The sequence below is a fragment of the Callithrix jacchus genome, chromosome 6 (assembly GCF_049354715.1).
Source record: "Callithrix jacchus isolate 240 chromosome 6, calJac240_pri, whole genome shotgun sequence".
NCBI lineage: Eukaryota > Metazoa > Chordata > Mammalia > Primates > Cebidae > Callithrix > Callithrix jacchus.
In genome coordinates, this window is record NC_133507.1 from 19112125 (window position 1) to 19127420 (window position 15296).

The 15296-nt window shown below is 43.9% G+C and overlaps 1 pseudogene; it reads left to right on the top strand.

The window, feature by feature from the left end:
- The first annotated feature begins 10331 nt into the window (after nt 1-10331).
- Nucleotides 10332-14908, top strand: LOC100405242 (protein ILRUN pseudogene; annotated as a pseudogene).
- Nucleotides 14909-15296: the final 388 nt, after the last annotated feature.

The following is a 15296-nucleotide window of genomic DNA, read 5'->3' on the forward strand; positions in this document are numbered from 1 at the left end:
ATATACACGAAAAACAGAAATTTGAGAAACAGCAGATAAAACTGTCATTATAGTGGGAGAACCTTAGAATCACCAGATCAAGAAGACAAAAAATGAATATTCTGTTGGAAGTTTTTCTCAAGTTTAAAACAAGTGTTTCCCCTAACATTTCTGGAGTCCTTGAAAACTTCCTGCTTGGTGAGGGGCCTCTTTATACGTTAACAATTCCCGGCCGGGCGCGGTGGCTCACGCCTGTAATCCCAGCACTTTGGGAGGCCGAGGCGGGTGGATCACGAGGTCAAGAGATCGAGACCATCCTGGTCAACATGGTGAAACCCCATCTCTACTAAAAATACAAAAACTTAGCTGGGCATGGTGGCGCGTGCCTGTAATCCCGGCTACTCAGGGGGCTGAGGCAGGAGAATTGCCTGAAGCCAGGAGGCGGAGGTTGTGGTGAGCCGAGATCGTGCCATTGCACTCCAGCCTGGGTAACAAAAGCGAAACTCCATCTCACAAAAAATAAAAATAAAAATAAAAATAAAAATTCCCCACTGCCTATGGCCAAAGGTTACCACTCAGCAATGCAACAAGTCTTGCAGTGATACGTAAACTGCTGGATTCAATATGCAAATCCAAACTTTGGGATGTTACAGTTCTAAGGGAAGAAAAATTTTTTGTCCTTTACCCTCCTAGATTCTCTGGCTGGGACCTTGCAAAGTAGACTGACAGAAGACAGATTAGCAAAAGAAAAACAAATGAGTTGATTAAGTTGTGCACGTATCAGGTGAAAGAAACCTCGGTGAGGAGTAACTCAAATAGGTGGTTAGAAGTTGGACTTATATAGAATGTTAGCAAAGAGCAATAAATTTCTAGAGAAGTCACATGACGATCGAGATAGGTTTTAGGCTTCCCTGGGCAGAAAACTGCAGGAAGGTAAAAATATGGGGGAAACTAATGGAATAGGTTCGTTTGTGCAAGTCCGTCTCAGCGCCAATTTCCCCTCTTTTGTGTAGCCACACAACTTCCCTGGGAGTGGGAATTTCTGGCAGTCTTCTTTTCTCAGAAGTTTCTGCTTTTAGTCAGATAAAGAAATTTCCAGGAAGGCTTTTTTCTGCATCTGTTGATTCTCGTTTACCTCCAGTTCAAAATAATCCTTATGCCAAAGTGGCATCTTTTGTGGTGGCGTATTTTGATTTCCTACACAGGGCAAGTGTCTCCTGCTTATGCACAGCACCTCTGCTCTCAGTCCAAACCTGTTCTCTAACCTGAGGCTCCTGAGCGCTAGGAATGTTGGTACAATAAAAACCGCCCTTTATCTCCCCCTTTCCAGTAACTTGTGAATAATGCATGAAGCTTGTAGCAGAGACACATAGACAGCTGATGAATGCTCTTAGACATACAAACCTGAAAGGTGAATGCCAGCTGTCAGAAAAAACTGATTCAGAACTTCCAACCCAAAATAAATGAGGATTTGAATAGTACGATAAGAATGAGCTAAATCTATTCTTTTAGTTCATTCAGTAAGTATTCACTGAGCACCTAGTATATGCCAAGCACTGTTCTAGGTGCTGGGGATACAGCAGTGAGAAAAGCAACCATCGTATTGGAGAGTCTAGCTAATTAATTAAAACAATATTTTTAAGTGTAAATACTAGAAAAGATGAGATAAAGCTGTCACTATTTGTATCACTCCAAGAGAAACAACTTTAAAATTCTGTAGGTTGGGCATTGTGGCTCACCCCTATAATCTCAGCACTTTGGGAGATCAAAGCAGGTGGATCACTTGAGCCTAGGAGTTCAAGACCAGCCTGGGCAACATGGTGAAACTCTGTCTCTACAAAAACTACAAAAATTATTTGGGTATGGTGGCACGCACCTGTGGTTTCAGCTACGTGCAAGGCTGAGGCGGGGAGGATCACTTGAGTCTGGGAGGTAGAGGCTGCAGCGAGCCATGATCACACCACTACACTCCAGCCTGGGTGACAGAGTGAGATTTTGTCTCAAACAAAACAAACTCTGTAATAAGTAAAACCAGTCATGCGGCTAGATACAGGATCATATGTAGTTAAGTATCCCTTACCTGAAACGCCTGGGTCCTATAAGTGTTTTGGATTTTGGTGGCTTTTTTGTTGTTGTTGTTCTTAAATATCTGTTAACATCTTGGGGATGGGACCCAAGGCCAAACATGAAATTCATTTATGTTTCATATACAACACATGGCTTAAAGATCATTTTATAGAACATTTTAATTAATTTTGTGCATGAAACAAAGTTTGTATATTGAACCATGAAAAAAACAAAGGTAGGCCAGGCACGGTGGCTCACGCCTGTAATCCCAGCACTTTGGGAGGCCGAGGCGGGTGGATGACACGGTCAAGAGATCGAGACCATCCTGTTCAACATGGTGAAACACTGTTTCTACTAAAAAATACAAAAATTAGCTGGGCAAGGTGGCGCATGCCTGTAGTCCCAGCTACTCGGGAGACTGAGGCAGGAGAATTGCTTGAACCCAGGAGGCGGAGGTTGCGGTGAGCCGAGATCCCGCTATTGCACTGCAGCCTGGGTAACAAGAGCGAAACTCCGTCTCGGAAAAAAAAAAAAAAGGAAAAACAAAGGTGTCACTCTCTCAGCCACCCACGTGGACAATCTGTGGTTATTTGGCATCAATGCTATTCCTGATTCTGAATTTTTGTTACCGATGAGCAGTCTTTTCTTACTCACACAAAGGTACTTAACAGTTAAAAAGAAAAAGACACACTATTAATAAAATGAAAAAAAACCTCGTGCCCCGTAACTAGGCAGCACAGTAGCATCACCAGAATCTGTATCAGCTGAGAAACAACAGCGACTAACGGCAGCTTTCAGTCTCCACCTACAAGGCTGCGTTTTGATTAAAAGGTGCTTGTACATGGCATTTTATTTTTTAGGTGAGAAAAACATCAGAAACAGTTAAGGGACCAGAAGGTGGGCCCTCTAGGGATAAAAAGGCACTCTGTTGGATGGCTTTTTAAAAATGTTTCCTCTGGAGTCATCTGTCTTATTAACAACAGTTCTTCTTAGAAATCTCTTTGATTGTATAAACTCACACGATTTTTTGTTCGGTTATGAACGTACGCTGCTCCAGTCTTCCAATAAGCCCATCACGTATTTTCACCATGTTGTCTCTAGTCACTTTTTCTGCACTGTTAACATCTTTTTTTTCTTTTTTGAGATTAAGTTTGGCTCTTTTTGCCCAGGCTGGAACGCAACTTCTGCCTCCCAGGTTCAAGGGATTCTCCTGTAATCAGTATCTGGGATTACAGGTGCCCATCACCACGCCTGGCTAATTTTTTGTATTTTTAGTAGAGATGGGTTTCACCATGTTGGCCACACTGATCTCAAACTCCTGACCTCAGGTGATCCACCGGCCTTGGCCTCCAAAAGTATTGGGATTACAGGCGTGAGCTACCGCACTCAGCGGACATTAGTTTCCTCATCACTACAATCACAATCACCTTAATTCAGAACCACCGCAGCAATTTCACCATCAGCCAATGAATGAACAACAGGAGGCTCATGATCAGTGTTAAAAATGTCTTTGATATCCACTTCTGGGTTACTGACAGACTCTGAAGATGTATGTTCAGCATACGTAAGAAGGTCAAACATCATTTTTGTTCTTACTTGACATAAAAAAATCCTTCAAACTCACCATTTGTTCACCATCATCACTGAACACAGTCACAGGCCAGAGGTTTAGCCAGCCATGCACAGCCGTGTCTTTAGTCACTGTTTCCAGAGTTAGCAATTCTTTTTTTCTTTCTTTTCTTTTTCTTTTTTTTTTGAGACGGAGTTTCACTGTTGTTATCCAGACTGGAGTGCAATGGCAGGATCTCGGCTCACCGCGACCTCCGCCTTCTGGGTTCAAGCAATTCTCCTGCCTCAGCCTCCCGAGTAGCTGGGACTGCAGGCACCCACCACCATGCCCAGCTAATTTTTGTATTTTTAGTAGAGATGGGGTTTCACCTTGTTGACCAGGATGGTCTTGATCTCTTGACCTCGTGATCCACCCGCCTCGGCCTCCCAAAGTGCTGGGATTATAGGCGTGAGCCACCGCACCCGGCCTCTTTCTTTTTTTTTTTTTAAAGACAGAGTTTCACCATGTTGGCCAGGCTGGTCTTCAACTCCTGACCTCAGGTGATCTGCCCGCCTCAGCCTCCTAAAGTGCTGAGATTACAGGTGTGAACCATCGTGCCGGCCCCTTCCTTTCTTCCCTTCCTTCCTTCCTTCCTTTTTTCCTTCCTTCCTTCCTTTTTTCCTTCCTTCCTTCCTTCCTTCCTTCCTTCCTTCCTTCCTTCCTTCCCTCCTTCCTTCTCTTTCTCTTCTTTTTTTTCTTTCCCTTTTTTCCTTCTTTCTTTCTCTCTTTCATTTTTTTGCAGTCTTGCACTGTTGCCCAGGCTGGAATGCAGTGGCACCATCTTGGCTCACTGCTGCAGCCTCAGCCTCACAGGCTCAAGCAATCATTCCACCGCAGCCCCACAAGTAGCTGGACTACAGGCTTGCACCACCATGTCCAGCTATTTTTTTTTAATTTTTTGTTGAGACTGGGTTTCACCATGTTGGCCAGGCTGGTGTCAAACTCCTGCGGTAAGGCAGTTTGCCTGCCTTGGTCTCCCAAAGTGCTGGAATTACAGGCATGAGTCACCATGCCAGGCACAGATTTTCATCAGTAATTTCCTTAGCCAACTCATCAATAAATTTCTCCACTGCTTTGTGATCAGCAAATGCTTCATCACCACAAATCCTTAAATATAGGATGTCGTGTCTTTCCTTAAATTTCTGGAAGCAGTCTGTTGAATATGCATAGTTTCCTTCGATTTTCAGTTGATTGTGATACGTTTTTTTGTTGTTTTGGTTTTTTTTTTTTGAGATGGAGTTTCACTCTGTCACCCAGGCTGGAGTGCACTGGCAGGATCTCAGGTCACTGCAACCTCTGCCTCCTGGATTTAAGCTGTTCTCCTGCATCTGCCTTTCAAGTAGCTGGGACTACAGGTGCACACCTGTAGTCTCAGCTACATTTTCATATTTTTTTGTAGAGACAGGTTTTTTTTTCCTTGTATTTTTAGTAGAGATTTTTTTGAAAATTTTATTTTTAGTAAAGATGGAGTTTCACCGTATTGGCCACGTAGGTCTCAAACTCCTGACCTCAAGTGATCCACCAGCCTTGGCCTCCCAAAGTGCTGAGATTACAGGTACAAGCCACTGCACTAGGCTGATTGTGATAGACTTTTGCTTGTTTATGGGGCTGTCATGAAATGGTCTGTGTTCACTGTGACAGTGACAGATCCATTCTTTCGATACACAGTTCGGATCTTCATTTTTAGCTTTATGTGGTGTTTTTGAAATTTTTCATTAACCTCTGCTCATCACTTTCAGCATAAACCTTCAACAGCTTATCCTTCTGTTTCCTCAGGTCAATCCAAGACCACACTGTTCTGGAAGGTATTTCACACACACTGCTGTAAGTTCCTCCAACAGTTGGACGTTTTCTGCTATAGATAAATATAAATACATCCTCTTTTTCTTATTACTGTTACCCATAGGGGGATCTGCAGGTCTTTTTCATATTTCAACAAAATATTTCTACCACAAAGCAGAGAAGAAGCAAAAAATACAGTGAGCGATGCACATAGGTCCTGGCCCTGTGTCAGGTACTGCAGGGAAACTGCTGTTCATGCATCTGGCCGGTGCACGTGCCATTTTATGGCATGGTGCAGGTCCTCTCTGGCCGTGATTGGGTTGGGGAATCTGGACATGTGAGGAAAAGGTTTATCACAGCTGAAGGAGGCTGGGAGGACAATTTTTGCATGGGCACACTGAAAAAACAGCATGTCTTGTGCCTGCATTTTGATTGCAACACACGTGAGGGCAGGTGTGGAATTTTCCACTTGTGGTGTCATGTTGGTGCTCAAAAAGGTTCAAATTTTTTGGAGCATTTTAGATTTCCTACTTTCAGATTAGCGATACTTGACTTGTATTAAAAATGAATAGTGGGCCAGGCAAGGTGGCTTATGCCTGTAATCCCAACACTTTGGGAGGCTGAGGTGGGTGGATCACCTGAGGTCAGGAGTTTGAAACCAGCCTGACAAATATGGTGAAACCCCATCTCTACTAAAAATACAAAAATTAGCTGGGTGTGGTGGTGGGCACTTTTAATCTCAGTTACTTGGGAGGCTGAGTCAGGAGAATTGCTTGAACCTGGGAGACGGAGTTTGCAGTGAGCCGAGATCGCACCATTGCACTCCAGCGTGGGTGACAAGAGTGAGACTCTATTTCAAAAAAAAAAAAAGAATAGTGGTCCAGGTGCAGTGGTTCATATCTGAAATCCCAGCACTTTGGGAGGCCAAGGCCAGAGAACCACCTGAGCCCAGGAGTTCAAGACCAGCCTGGGCAATATGGCAAAACCCCCATCTCTATTAAAAGAAAAAAATGAATAGTTTTCTATATATCACCAGCAGCCACCGATAAAATGTAGTAGAAAGAAAAGAAAAGATACTGCTGGGTGAGGTGGCTCAAGCCTGTAATCCCAGCACTTTGGAAGGCCGAGGCAGAAGGATCACTTGAGGTCAGGAGTTGGAGACCAGCCTGGTCAACAGGGTGAAACCCTGTCTCTACTAAAAATACAAAAATGAGGTCGGACACAATGGCTCATACCTGTAATCCCAGCACTTTGGGACAGCGTGGTGGGGGCATCTGAGTCTAAACAGGGTGAGGGGACTGCCAAGTGCCACCTGGCATAGGGTGAGAGGGAGGAGGGTTTCATGTGGGGAAGGTGAACCTTATGCCAGGAGGCAGAGTCCCAGAAAGGTAAGGAAGGTGTCCGCATGTGGGAGGGAGGCAGCAGCAGTCAGAGGCTGGTTAACATATGAGGCAATTGATCAAATCATGTAATACATCAAGGACCACAGAGCCGAGTTTCTCGCTGTCAGAGAAGGCAGTCACAAATATGGAAAGGGGAAAGGGGAAAGCTACAGTGTACATGGTGGGGTTGGATTGGACTGGAGGTGTTACATGAATGATGGTTTTCAATACAGATATAAAAATGAACATAATGTGCATACATAGAGAGACATACACTTTATCCCCTAGCTTTGCCCAGTGAGAGGGCCTGGGAGAAGCAGCCCTTAGGGCTACGGACAGGTGTCATTTTCAGATCTGGAAGGCAGGCAAAGAACTACTATCAGAGAGCCGTAAGCCTAACCATCCCAATGTTCATGAGAGCTCAGAGATGTTTGAGCTCTAGCCATCCAGCGTAGACAGACCTCATTAAACCCTGGCATTTTTTGAAAAGTTATTTAAAAACATAGCCAGTGCAGTAGCTCACACCTGTAATCCCAGCACTTCAGGAGGCTGAGGTGGGAGGATCACAAAATCAGGAGTTCGAGACCAGCCTGGCCAATATGGTGAAAACCCATCTCTATTAAAATACAAAAATTAGGCAGTAGTGGTGGAGGGCGCCTGTAGTCCCAGCTACTCAGGAGGCTGAGGCAGGAGAATTGCTTGAACCTGGGAGGCGGAGTTTGCAGTGAGCTGAGATCACACCACTGCATTCCAACCTGTGCAACAGAGCAAGACTCTGTATCAAAAAAAAAAAAGTATTACCAAAAGAGATTGAGAAGAAATAGGCAATCTGAATATTGATGTATCTGTTAAAGACATTGAATTTGTAATTTAAACACAAAAACAGGCCGAGTGCAGTGGCTCACACCTGTAATCCCAGCACTTCGAGAGGCTGAGGTGGGAAGATCGCTTGAGGTCAGAAGTTTGAGACCAGCCTGGGCAACATGGTGAAACACAATCTCTACAAAAAATACAGAATTTAGCTAGGTGTAGTGGTGTGCCCCTGTAGTCCCAGCTACCCGGGAGATTGAGGTGGGAGGATGGCTTGAGCCTGGGAAGCAGAGGGTATAGTGAGCAGAGATTGTGCCACTGCCCTCCAGCCTGTGCAATAGAGCCAGACTTGGTCTCAAAAAAAAAAAAAACAACCCAAAACCAAAAACAACTTACTAAACACACACACACACACACACACACACACACACAAAAGCAAGCATGCTTACACACATATAGGGACTAACTAGTCTTAGAGGCAAATTTATAGATGTGCAAATTTTGCATTAAAAAAGAAGAAATTTTTAAAATTAACTTTCCAACTTAAAAAAGAAGGGCAAATTCAACTCAGAAAAAGCAGAGTGAAGGAAATAAGATAAGAGGAAATCGATAAAATAAGAAACAAACAAACATCAGAGAAAAATCAATGATGCCAAAAGCTGGTTCTCTGAAAAGATCAATAAAATTGATAAACTTCAAGATAGACCGATCAAGAAAAAAGAAAGGAAGACACAAATTACCAATACGTGTTGATTTCAGTTTGTTTTACTCTTATGCTAAACATTCACATAATTCTAGAGTTAAATATACAAGACAAGGTATACTCCAGGAAGTATAGCTCCTATCCCACCCATTCCATCCTGTCTCCTTCCTCTTCTATAGGTAATTATTTTATTCATTATTTGTGGTTTCCAAATTCTTCCATTTTTTTAGCATAAGAAAAAGCATGTATAGTGAATGTATTTGAAGTTGTCTTAAGGAACATAGTGTCTCTTGGGGCTGTCACGGACTGGTTTAAGAACCTTGTGAATAGAGTGATTATATTCAAATATAATCAATATATCCAAACAAAACCTTTTAGTGTGCTCAAAACCACATGCAAGAGTGTGCTCAATAGATCAATTAATCTGGAGATATTTAATAAATATCTGTAGAGAATATCTAAGGGGTTCACCCTGACCTGCCTAATGAGGATTCCATCTTTTCGTTGACGGAGAAAAAAGTATCTGACCATCCAAATTAGACTCCTGAGAAAGATGCGTTCAGTTTATTTACCAAAATCCTACTTGGTATTCCAAAGGTCCTGCCAATGCGGATTCCCTTTATAATGTGGCCAGTGAAGTCTGTGGCTCTGATACCACCAAAGGACAAATGCATCCTGACCGCAGGATGGAAATCCTTCCAACGTCTTTTGTTGACAGTGTCTAACTGTGTTATCCTTTTGCTTTTACAAAGTGATAAGCCTTGACAAAAACTCTTAATTAAAACTATAGTTACTTGTTTGTTTTATCCTAAAATAAAACACAATATCAGCCCTGATAATACAACCAGTGAGTTCATAATGAAATGTAATATTATAGCTGTCCTGGGTAGCCTTCTGATGCATATTTCTACTTAGTGTTAGGTATTTGTAATAATTCCTGATTCTAATGCAGAAACACTTGTATAGCTTGATCCATGTGCTTGAGTTTATTTTCAGTGTGAAGGTGACAGTGTTCCAATAACCTACAATTCATACTTGGAAGAGGCTTTTGGCTACTAGTCCTTACCTGGCAGACAAGTTTAGTTGCTAATGTGAAAAGAAATCTCCTTTACTCATCTCCTTTATGAGACAGGTGGAAAACATGGCCCATACTGTACAAGAGTCATGGACAAGTTTTGATCAGCTTGTCTCTGGTTCAATGCTGGTTAAATGTGCAAAATTCAAACAAAAGAATTCTTGTTAGGCTGTGTATTAGTCTGTTTTCACGCCGCTGATAAACATGTCTGAGATTGGGCAATTTACAAAAGAAAGAGATTTAATGGACTTACAGTTCCATGTGGCTGAGAAAGTCTCACAATTATGGCGGAAGGCAAGGAGAAGCAACTCACGTTTTACATGGATGGCAGCAAGCAAAGAGAGAGCTTTTGCAGGGAAACTCCCATTTTTAAAACCATCAGATCTCATGAGACCTATTCACTATCACGAGAACAGCATGGGAAAGACCTGCCCTCATGATTCAATTACCTCCCACTGGGTTCCTCCCACAATACATGGGAATTGTGGGAGTTACAATTCAAGATGTGATTTGGGTGGGGACACAGGCAAATCGTATCAGGCTGGGTGTGTTGGCTCATCCCTGTAATCCCAGCTACTCGGGAGGCAGAGGCAGGAGAATTGTTTGAACAGGGGAGGTAGAGGTTGCAGTGAGCTGAGATCGTGCCACTGAACTCCAACCTGGGTGACAGAGCGAGACGCCATCTCATTTAAAAACAGAATAAACTTTACATTCACCTTTCCCCCACTTCTGAATGATCAGAACTTTTTTGTTTGTTGTTTGTCGTTTCTTTTTAGTTCTGTTCCACCTATTGCTGTACACCTCTTCTATGTGTACACAATCACACATACATTAACATGGGATATGAAACTTCATAAATGAATTTGGTTTCTGATATAAATTTAAAAATAAAGGGTTCCGACACAAAGCCCAGATGCAGGGAAAATGGCGGCAGGGGTCGAAGCTGCGGCAGAGGTGGCGGCGACAGAGATCAAAATGGAGGAGGAGAGCAGTGTGGCTGGCGTGCTGAGCAGCAACGGAGCTCCGGGCCCTAATGGTGAAGTAGAATGACCTGCTCAGAATGAGAAGAGGAAGGAGAAAAACATTAAAAGAGGAGGCAATCACTTTGAGCCATTGCCAATCCAACTAAAAGATACAGAGCCTTCATTACAAACATACCTTTTGATGTGAAGTGGCAGTCACTTAAAGACCTGGTTAAAGAAAGTGCTGGTGAGGTAACATACGTGGAGCTCTTAATGGACGCTGAAGGAAAGTCAAGGGGATGTGCTGTTGTTAAATTCAAGATGGAAGAGAGCAGTTCTACTATAAGGACACATGCACACGAATGTTCATTGCAGCACTGTTTACAATAGCAAAGACCTGGAACCAACCCAAATGCCCATCGATGATAGACTGGACTGGGAAAATGTGGCACATATACACCATGGAATATTATGCAGCCATCAAAAACAATGAGTTCGTGTCCTTTGTAGGGACATGGATGAACCTGGAGAACATCATTTTCAGCAAACTGACACAAGAACAGAAAATCAAATACCACATGTTCTCACTCATAGACAGGTGATGAACAATGAGAACACATGGACACAGGGAGGGGAGCACTACATACTGGGGTCTATTGGGGGGAATAGGAGAGGGACAGCAGGTTGGGGGGAGACGGGGAGAGATAGCATGGGGAAAAATGCCAGATATGGGTGAAGGGGAGGAAGGCAGCAAATCACACAGCCACGTGTGTACCTATGCAACTATCTTGCGTGTTCTTCACATGTACCCCAAAACCTAAAATGCAATAAAATAAATAAATAAATGAAAATAATAATAAAAATAAAAATAAATAAAGGGTTCCAAATATTAGAAAGAAAAATGTAAAGTTAGTTCTTTCTATAGATATAAAACACTGGCCGGGCGCAGTGGCTCACGCCTGTAATCCCAGCACTTTGGGAGCTCGAGATGGGTGGATCATGAGGTCAAGAGATCGAGACCATCCTGGTCAACATGGTGAAACCCCGTCTCTATTTAAAAAAAATACAAAAATCAGCTGGGCATGGTAATGCGTGCCTGTAGTCCCTGCTACTCGGGAGGCTGAGGCAGAAGAATGCCTGAACCCAGGAGGCGGAGGTTGAGGTGAGCCGAATTGCGCCACTGCACTCCAGCCTGAGTAACAAGAGCGAAACTCCGTCTCAAAAAAAAAATAATAAAATAAAATAAAATCTTACCCAGAATGTTTAAATAGAAAATTGTATAGGCCCATATGTTTTAAATATAAATGCATAATACAATACGAATTTTACAGAGAGTGCAGAGCTTAAAAACGGAGTCTTTTAACGTAAAAGATGACAAGGGCTGGGATAAAACCACAGGAGAAAATGGTTAAAGAGGAATTGGAGGAAGAAATCCTTGGAAGTGAAAAAAGCAAAGAACTAAGAAACCAGCATGCTGAATGTTTTATCTACATGGGTAGTGAAATCACCAAGATTAATACAGCAGAAATGGGGGGGGGGCAGGGGGAGAGAGAGAGAGAATACCAGGAAGTGCTAAATATTTCAATGAATAAGGCTACTTTGAGGATGGTAGATGGTAATACAGAGAGACAAAGGCAATCAGTAGGTAATACAGAGAGGCAAAGGCAATCAGTAGGTAATACAGAGAGGCAAAGGCAATCAGTAGTTAGCTTGATTTTTTTTTTTTTTTTTTGGAGACTGAGGTTTACTCTTGTTGCCCAGGCTGGAGTGCAATGGCGTGATCTTGGCTCACCACAACCTCCGTCTCCCAAGTTCAAGCGATTCTCCTGCCTCAGCCTCCCCAGTAGTTGGGATTATATGCATGCACCATCACATCTGGCTAATTTTGTAGTTTTAGTAGAGAGGGGGTTTCTCCATGTTGGTCAGGCTGGTCTTGAACTCCCGACTTCAGGTGATCTGCCCATCTCAGCCCCTCAAAGGGCTGCGATTACAAGTGTGAGCCACCACGCTGGCCTTTTTTTTTTTTTTTTTTGAGACAGTTTTGCTCTGTCACCCAGGGTGGAGTGCAGTGGCAGTTTCGGCTCACTGCAACTTCTACCTCCTGGGTTCAAGGCATTCTCCTGCCTCAGCCTCTTGAGTATCTGGGATTATAGGCACCCACCACCACACCCAGCTAATTTTTGTATATTTAATAGAGACTAGGATTTGCCATGTTGGCCAGGCTGGTCTCGAACTCCTGATCTCAGATGATCCACCTGCCTCAGCCTCCCAAAGTGCTGGATTACAGACATGAGCCACCACACCTGGCCAGAAAACCCAATTTTTAAATGGACAAAGGATTTCATAGACAACTCACTGAAGGGGAAACACTCCTGGCTAGTGAGCATATGAAGGGAGGTTTGATCTCACCAGTAATGAGAACAATGCAAATCAAAGTAACAGATACCACGTCACTATAATCAGGAAGTCAGATGCTGTCAAGTTCTGGCAAATATGGTGCAGAGAGCCCTCAGGTCCTGCTGGTGTAAGTGCAAAGTGGTGCCTGGTCTGGAGAGAAGGCTGACGGTCCACAGGGAAATGAAGAGCACACACTCCCTATGATATAAGAATCCCCGTGATTGCTATGGATACACCCTCCCTCCCCACTTCCCAAAAAACTGTCTTTCCAAGGTTCATAAGGTTTACACCAACAGTGTGTCCTAATGAGGAGCTGGAAAAAGGCAAGAGCCATGGCTCATGCTCACAATCCTATCACTTTGGGAGGCCAAGGCAGGAGGATCACTTGAGGCCAGGAGTTTGAGACCAGCCTGGGCAACATTGAGAGACCCTGCCTCTGCAAAAATTAAAAAAAAATTAACTGGGTGTGGTGGTGCACATCTGTAGTCTCAGCTTCTTGGGAGGCTGAGGTGGGAGTATCACTTGAGCCCAGGAGACTGCAGTGAGCCATGATCATGTCACTGCACTCCAGCCTAGAGACAGAGAGAGACCTTGCCTCAAAATTAAAATAAAATAAAATAAAAAAATAGGCAAATCTGTAGAGACAGAAAGTAGATTCAAGTTTACCTAGACCCGGAAGTAATGGGTGGGTTGGAGCAGGGGTAATGATTAAGGAGCGTGGGGTTTGGTTTTGGGGTGATGAAAACGTTCTAAAATTGGTCATGGTGATGATTACATAATAGTGGATAATAAATAATAATAATAAATATAAATAAAGACATTAATTTTTTTTTGAGACAGAGTCTTGCTCTGTCACTCAGGCTGGAGTGCCATGCTGCGAACTTGGCTCACTGCAACCTCTGCCTCCCAGATTCAAGCGATCGTCCTGCCTCAGCCTCCAGAGTAGTTGGGATTACGGGCACCTACCACCACACCCGGCTAATTTTCGTATTTTTTAATAGAGACGGGGTTTCACCTTGTTGACCAGGATGGTCTCGATCTCTTGACCTCATGATCCACCCGCCTCAGCCTCCCAAAGTGCTGGGATTATAGGTGTGAGCCACCGTGCCTGGCTGTATTGTCATTCTTATTGTTGTTTTTTTCTAAGTATTTCTGATCTTCAGTTGGTTGGATCTGTGGATTCACAGCATGCACTGTATCGCAAACAGAGACTCTAAGTGGTCACTAAGCATGTGGGGACAGAAATGTGTACAAAAGCCATGATGAGAAGTCAGAGGCTGCGCGTGGTGTTGGGGAGGTGGGGAGCATGAATGTGCATGGGTAGCTGAGTGGGGCTGGACCCGGGCCGGTGCAGAAGTTTGGCTGCCTGGGCACCACGGACAAGGATGTGCTCATCTCTGAGTTCCAGAGGCTGCTCAGCTTCCAGCTCAACCCTGCCGACAGCACCTCCTTCCTGGACATGACCAATTGGAACCTACCAGCCTCAATTGGCACCTCCTGTGACTTTGAGAGCCCAAACATCAGTGAGCCCTCTATGTCCTTCGTTGAAGATGTCACAAAAGGAGAAGCAGAGTCAATATCTCCTGATACTTAGTTTGTAAAAACATGGTAGATCCAGAAATCTGGGACAGAGGCCTGGCTTCCAGGGGTTTAAGTAAGTCGGGGGAGACCAATTTGCACAGGTGAACATGGTGACAGTTAGTATACTAGAAGCCCCTCAACATTGCAGAAGTCAGTGTCCAGATGTGCAGCTCCAGCAAGCAGGAAGGAATCAGGGACAGTGGTGAACATGACCGCTACAGGCCTCTACTATGGAGCTGTCACCGTGGAGGCGGGTGGACTTTAGGAGCAATGCAGCCACCGTCATCTTTTGAAACACAGTTCAGTGTGCCGCAGCATCCCAAGAAAGAAGGAAACTTCAGTCAGTTTGCTTCTTCCCAAAAGAACCAGGAATCAGATGAAAACAACTTAAAAGACTCTGGGGTTCTGGGTTCCACCCAATCAGCGAAAACACATGCGTTCCTGCTCCTGACGAAACAGAACAAGATCAGAATAGACTCAGGACAGACTCCGGAACGCTGTAAATCGGTCCCCAGCAGTCACGCAAACAACTTATCCGCAGTGAGATTCCACCGGCCTTAGCCCTTCAGGCAGCCTTAAACATGGGCCCAGCCAGGCAAGGTGGCTCATGCTTCTAATCCCAGCATCTTGGGAGGCCAAGACAGGAGGATCACTTGAATCCAAGAGTTCAAGCCCAGCCTGGGCATGTTGGGAGACCCCTATCTGTACAAAAATTAATTAATTAATTAAACAGATGTCAGCAAGAAGAAAAATTAATAGAAGACAGGAGACCTGGCTCTGGGGTAGGGGAGTAGGAAAGGGGTTCCTCTGGATTGCAGATAACATGGTCTGGACCCCCAGTTCTGAAAGAAGAGGAAGAAATAGAAAGATTGCTTTTGAGTAAACTCACTACGCATGTGTGAATGCTGGGTTGCAAGAACGGTATTAAGGGTGCCTAGAAGAAATCATG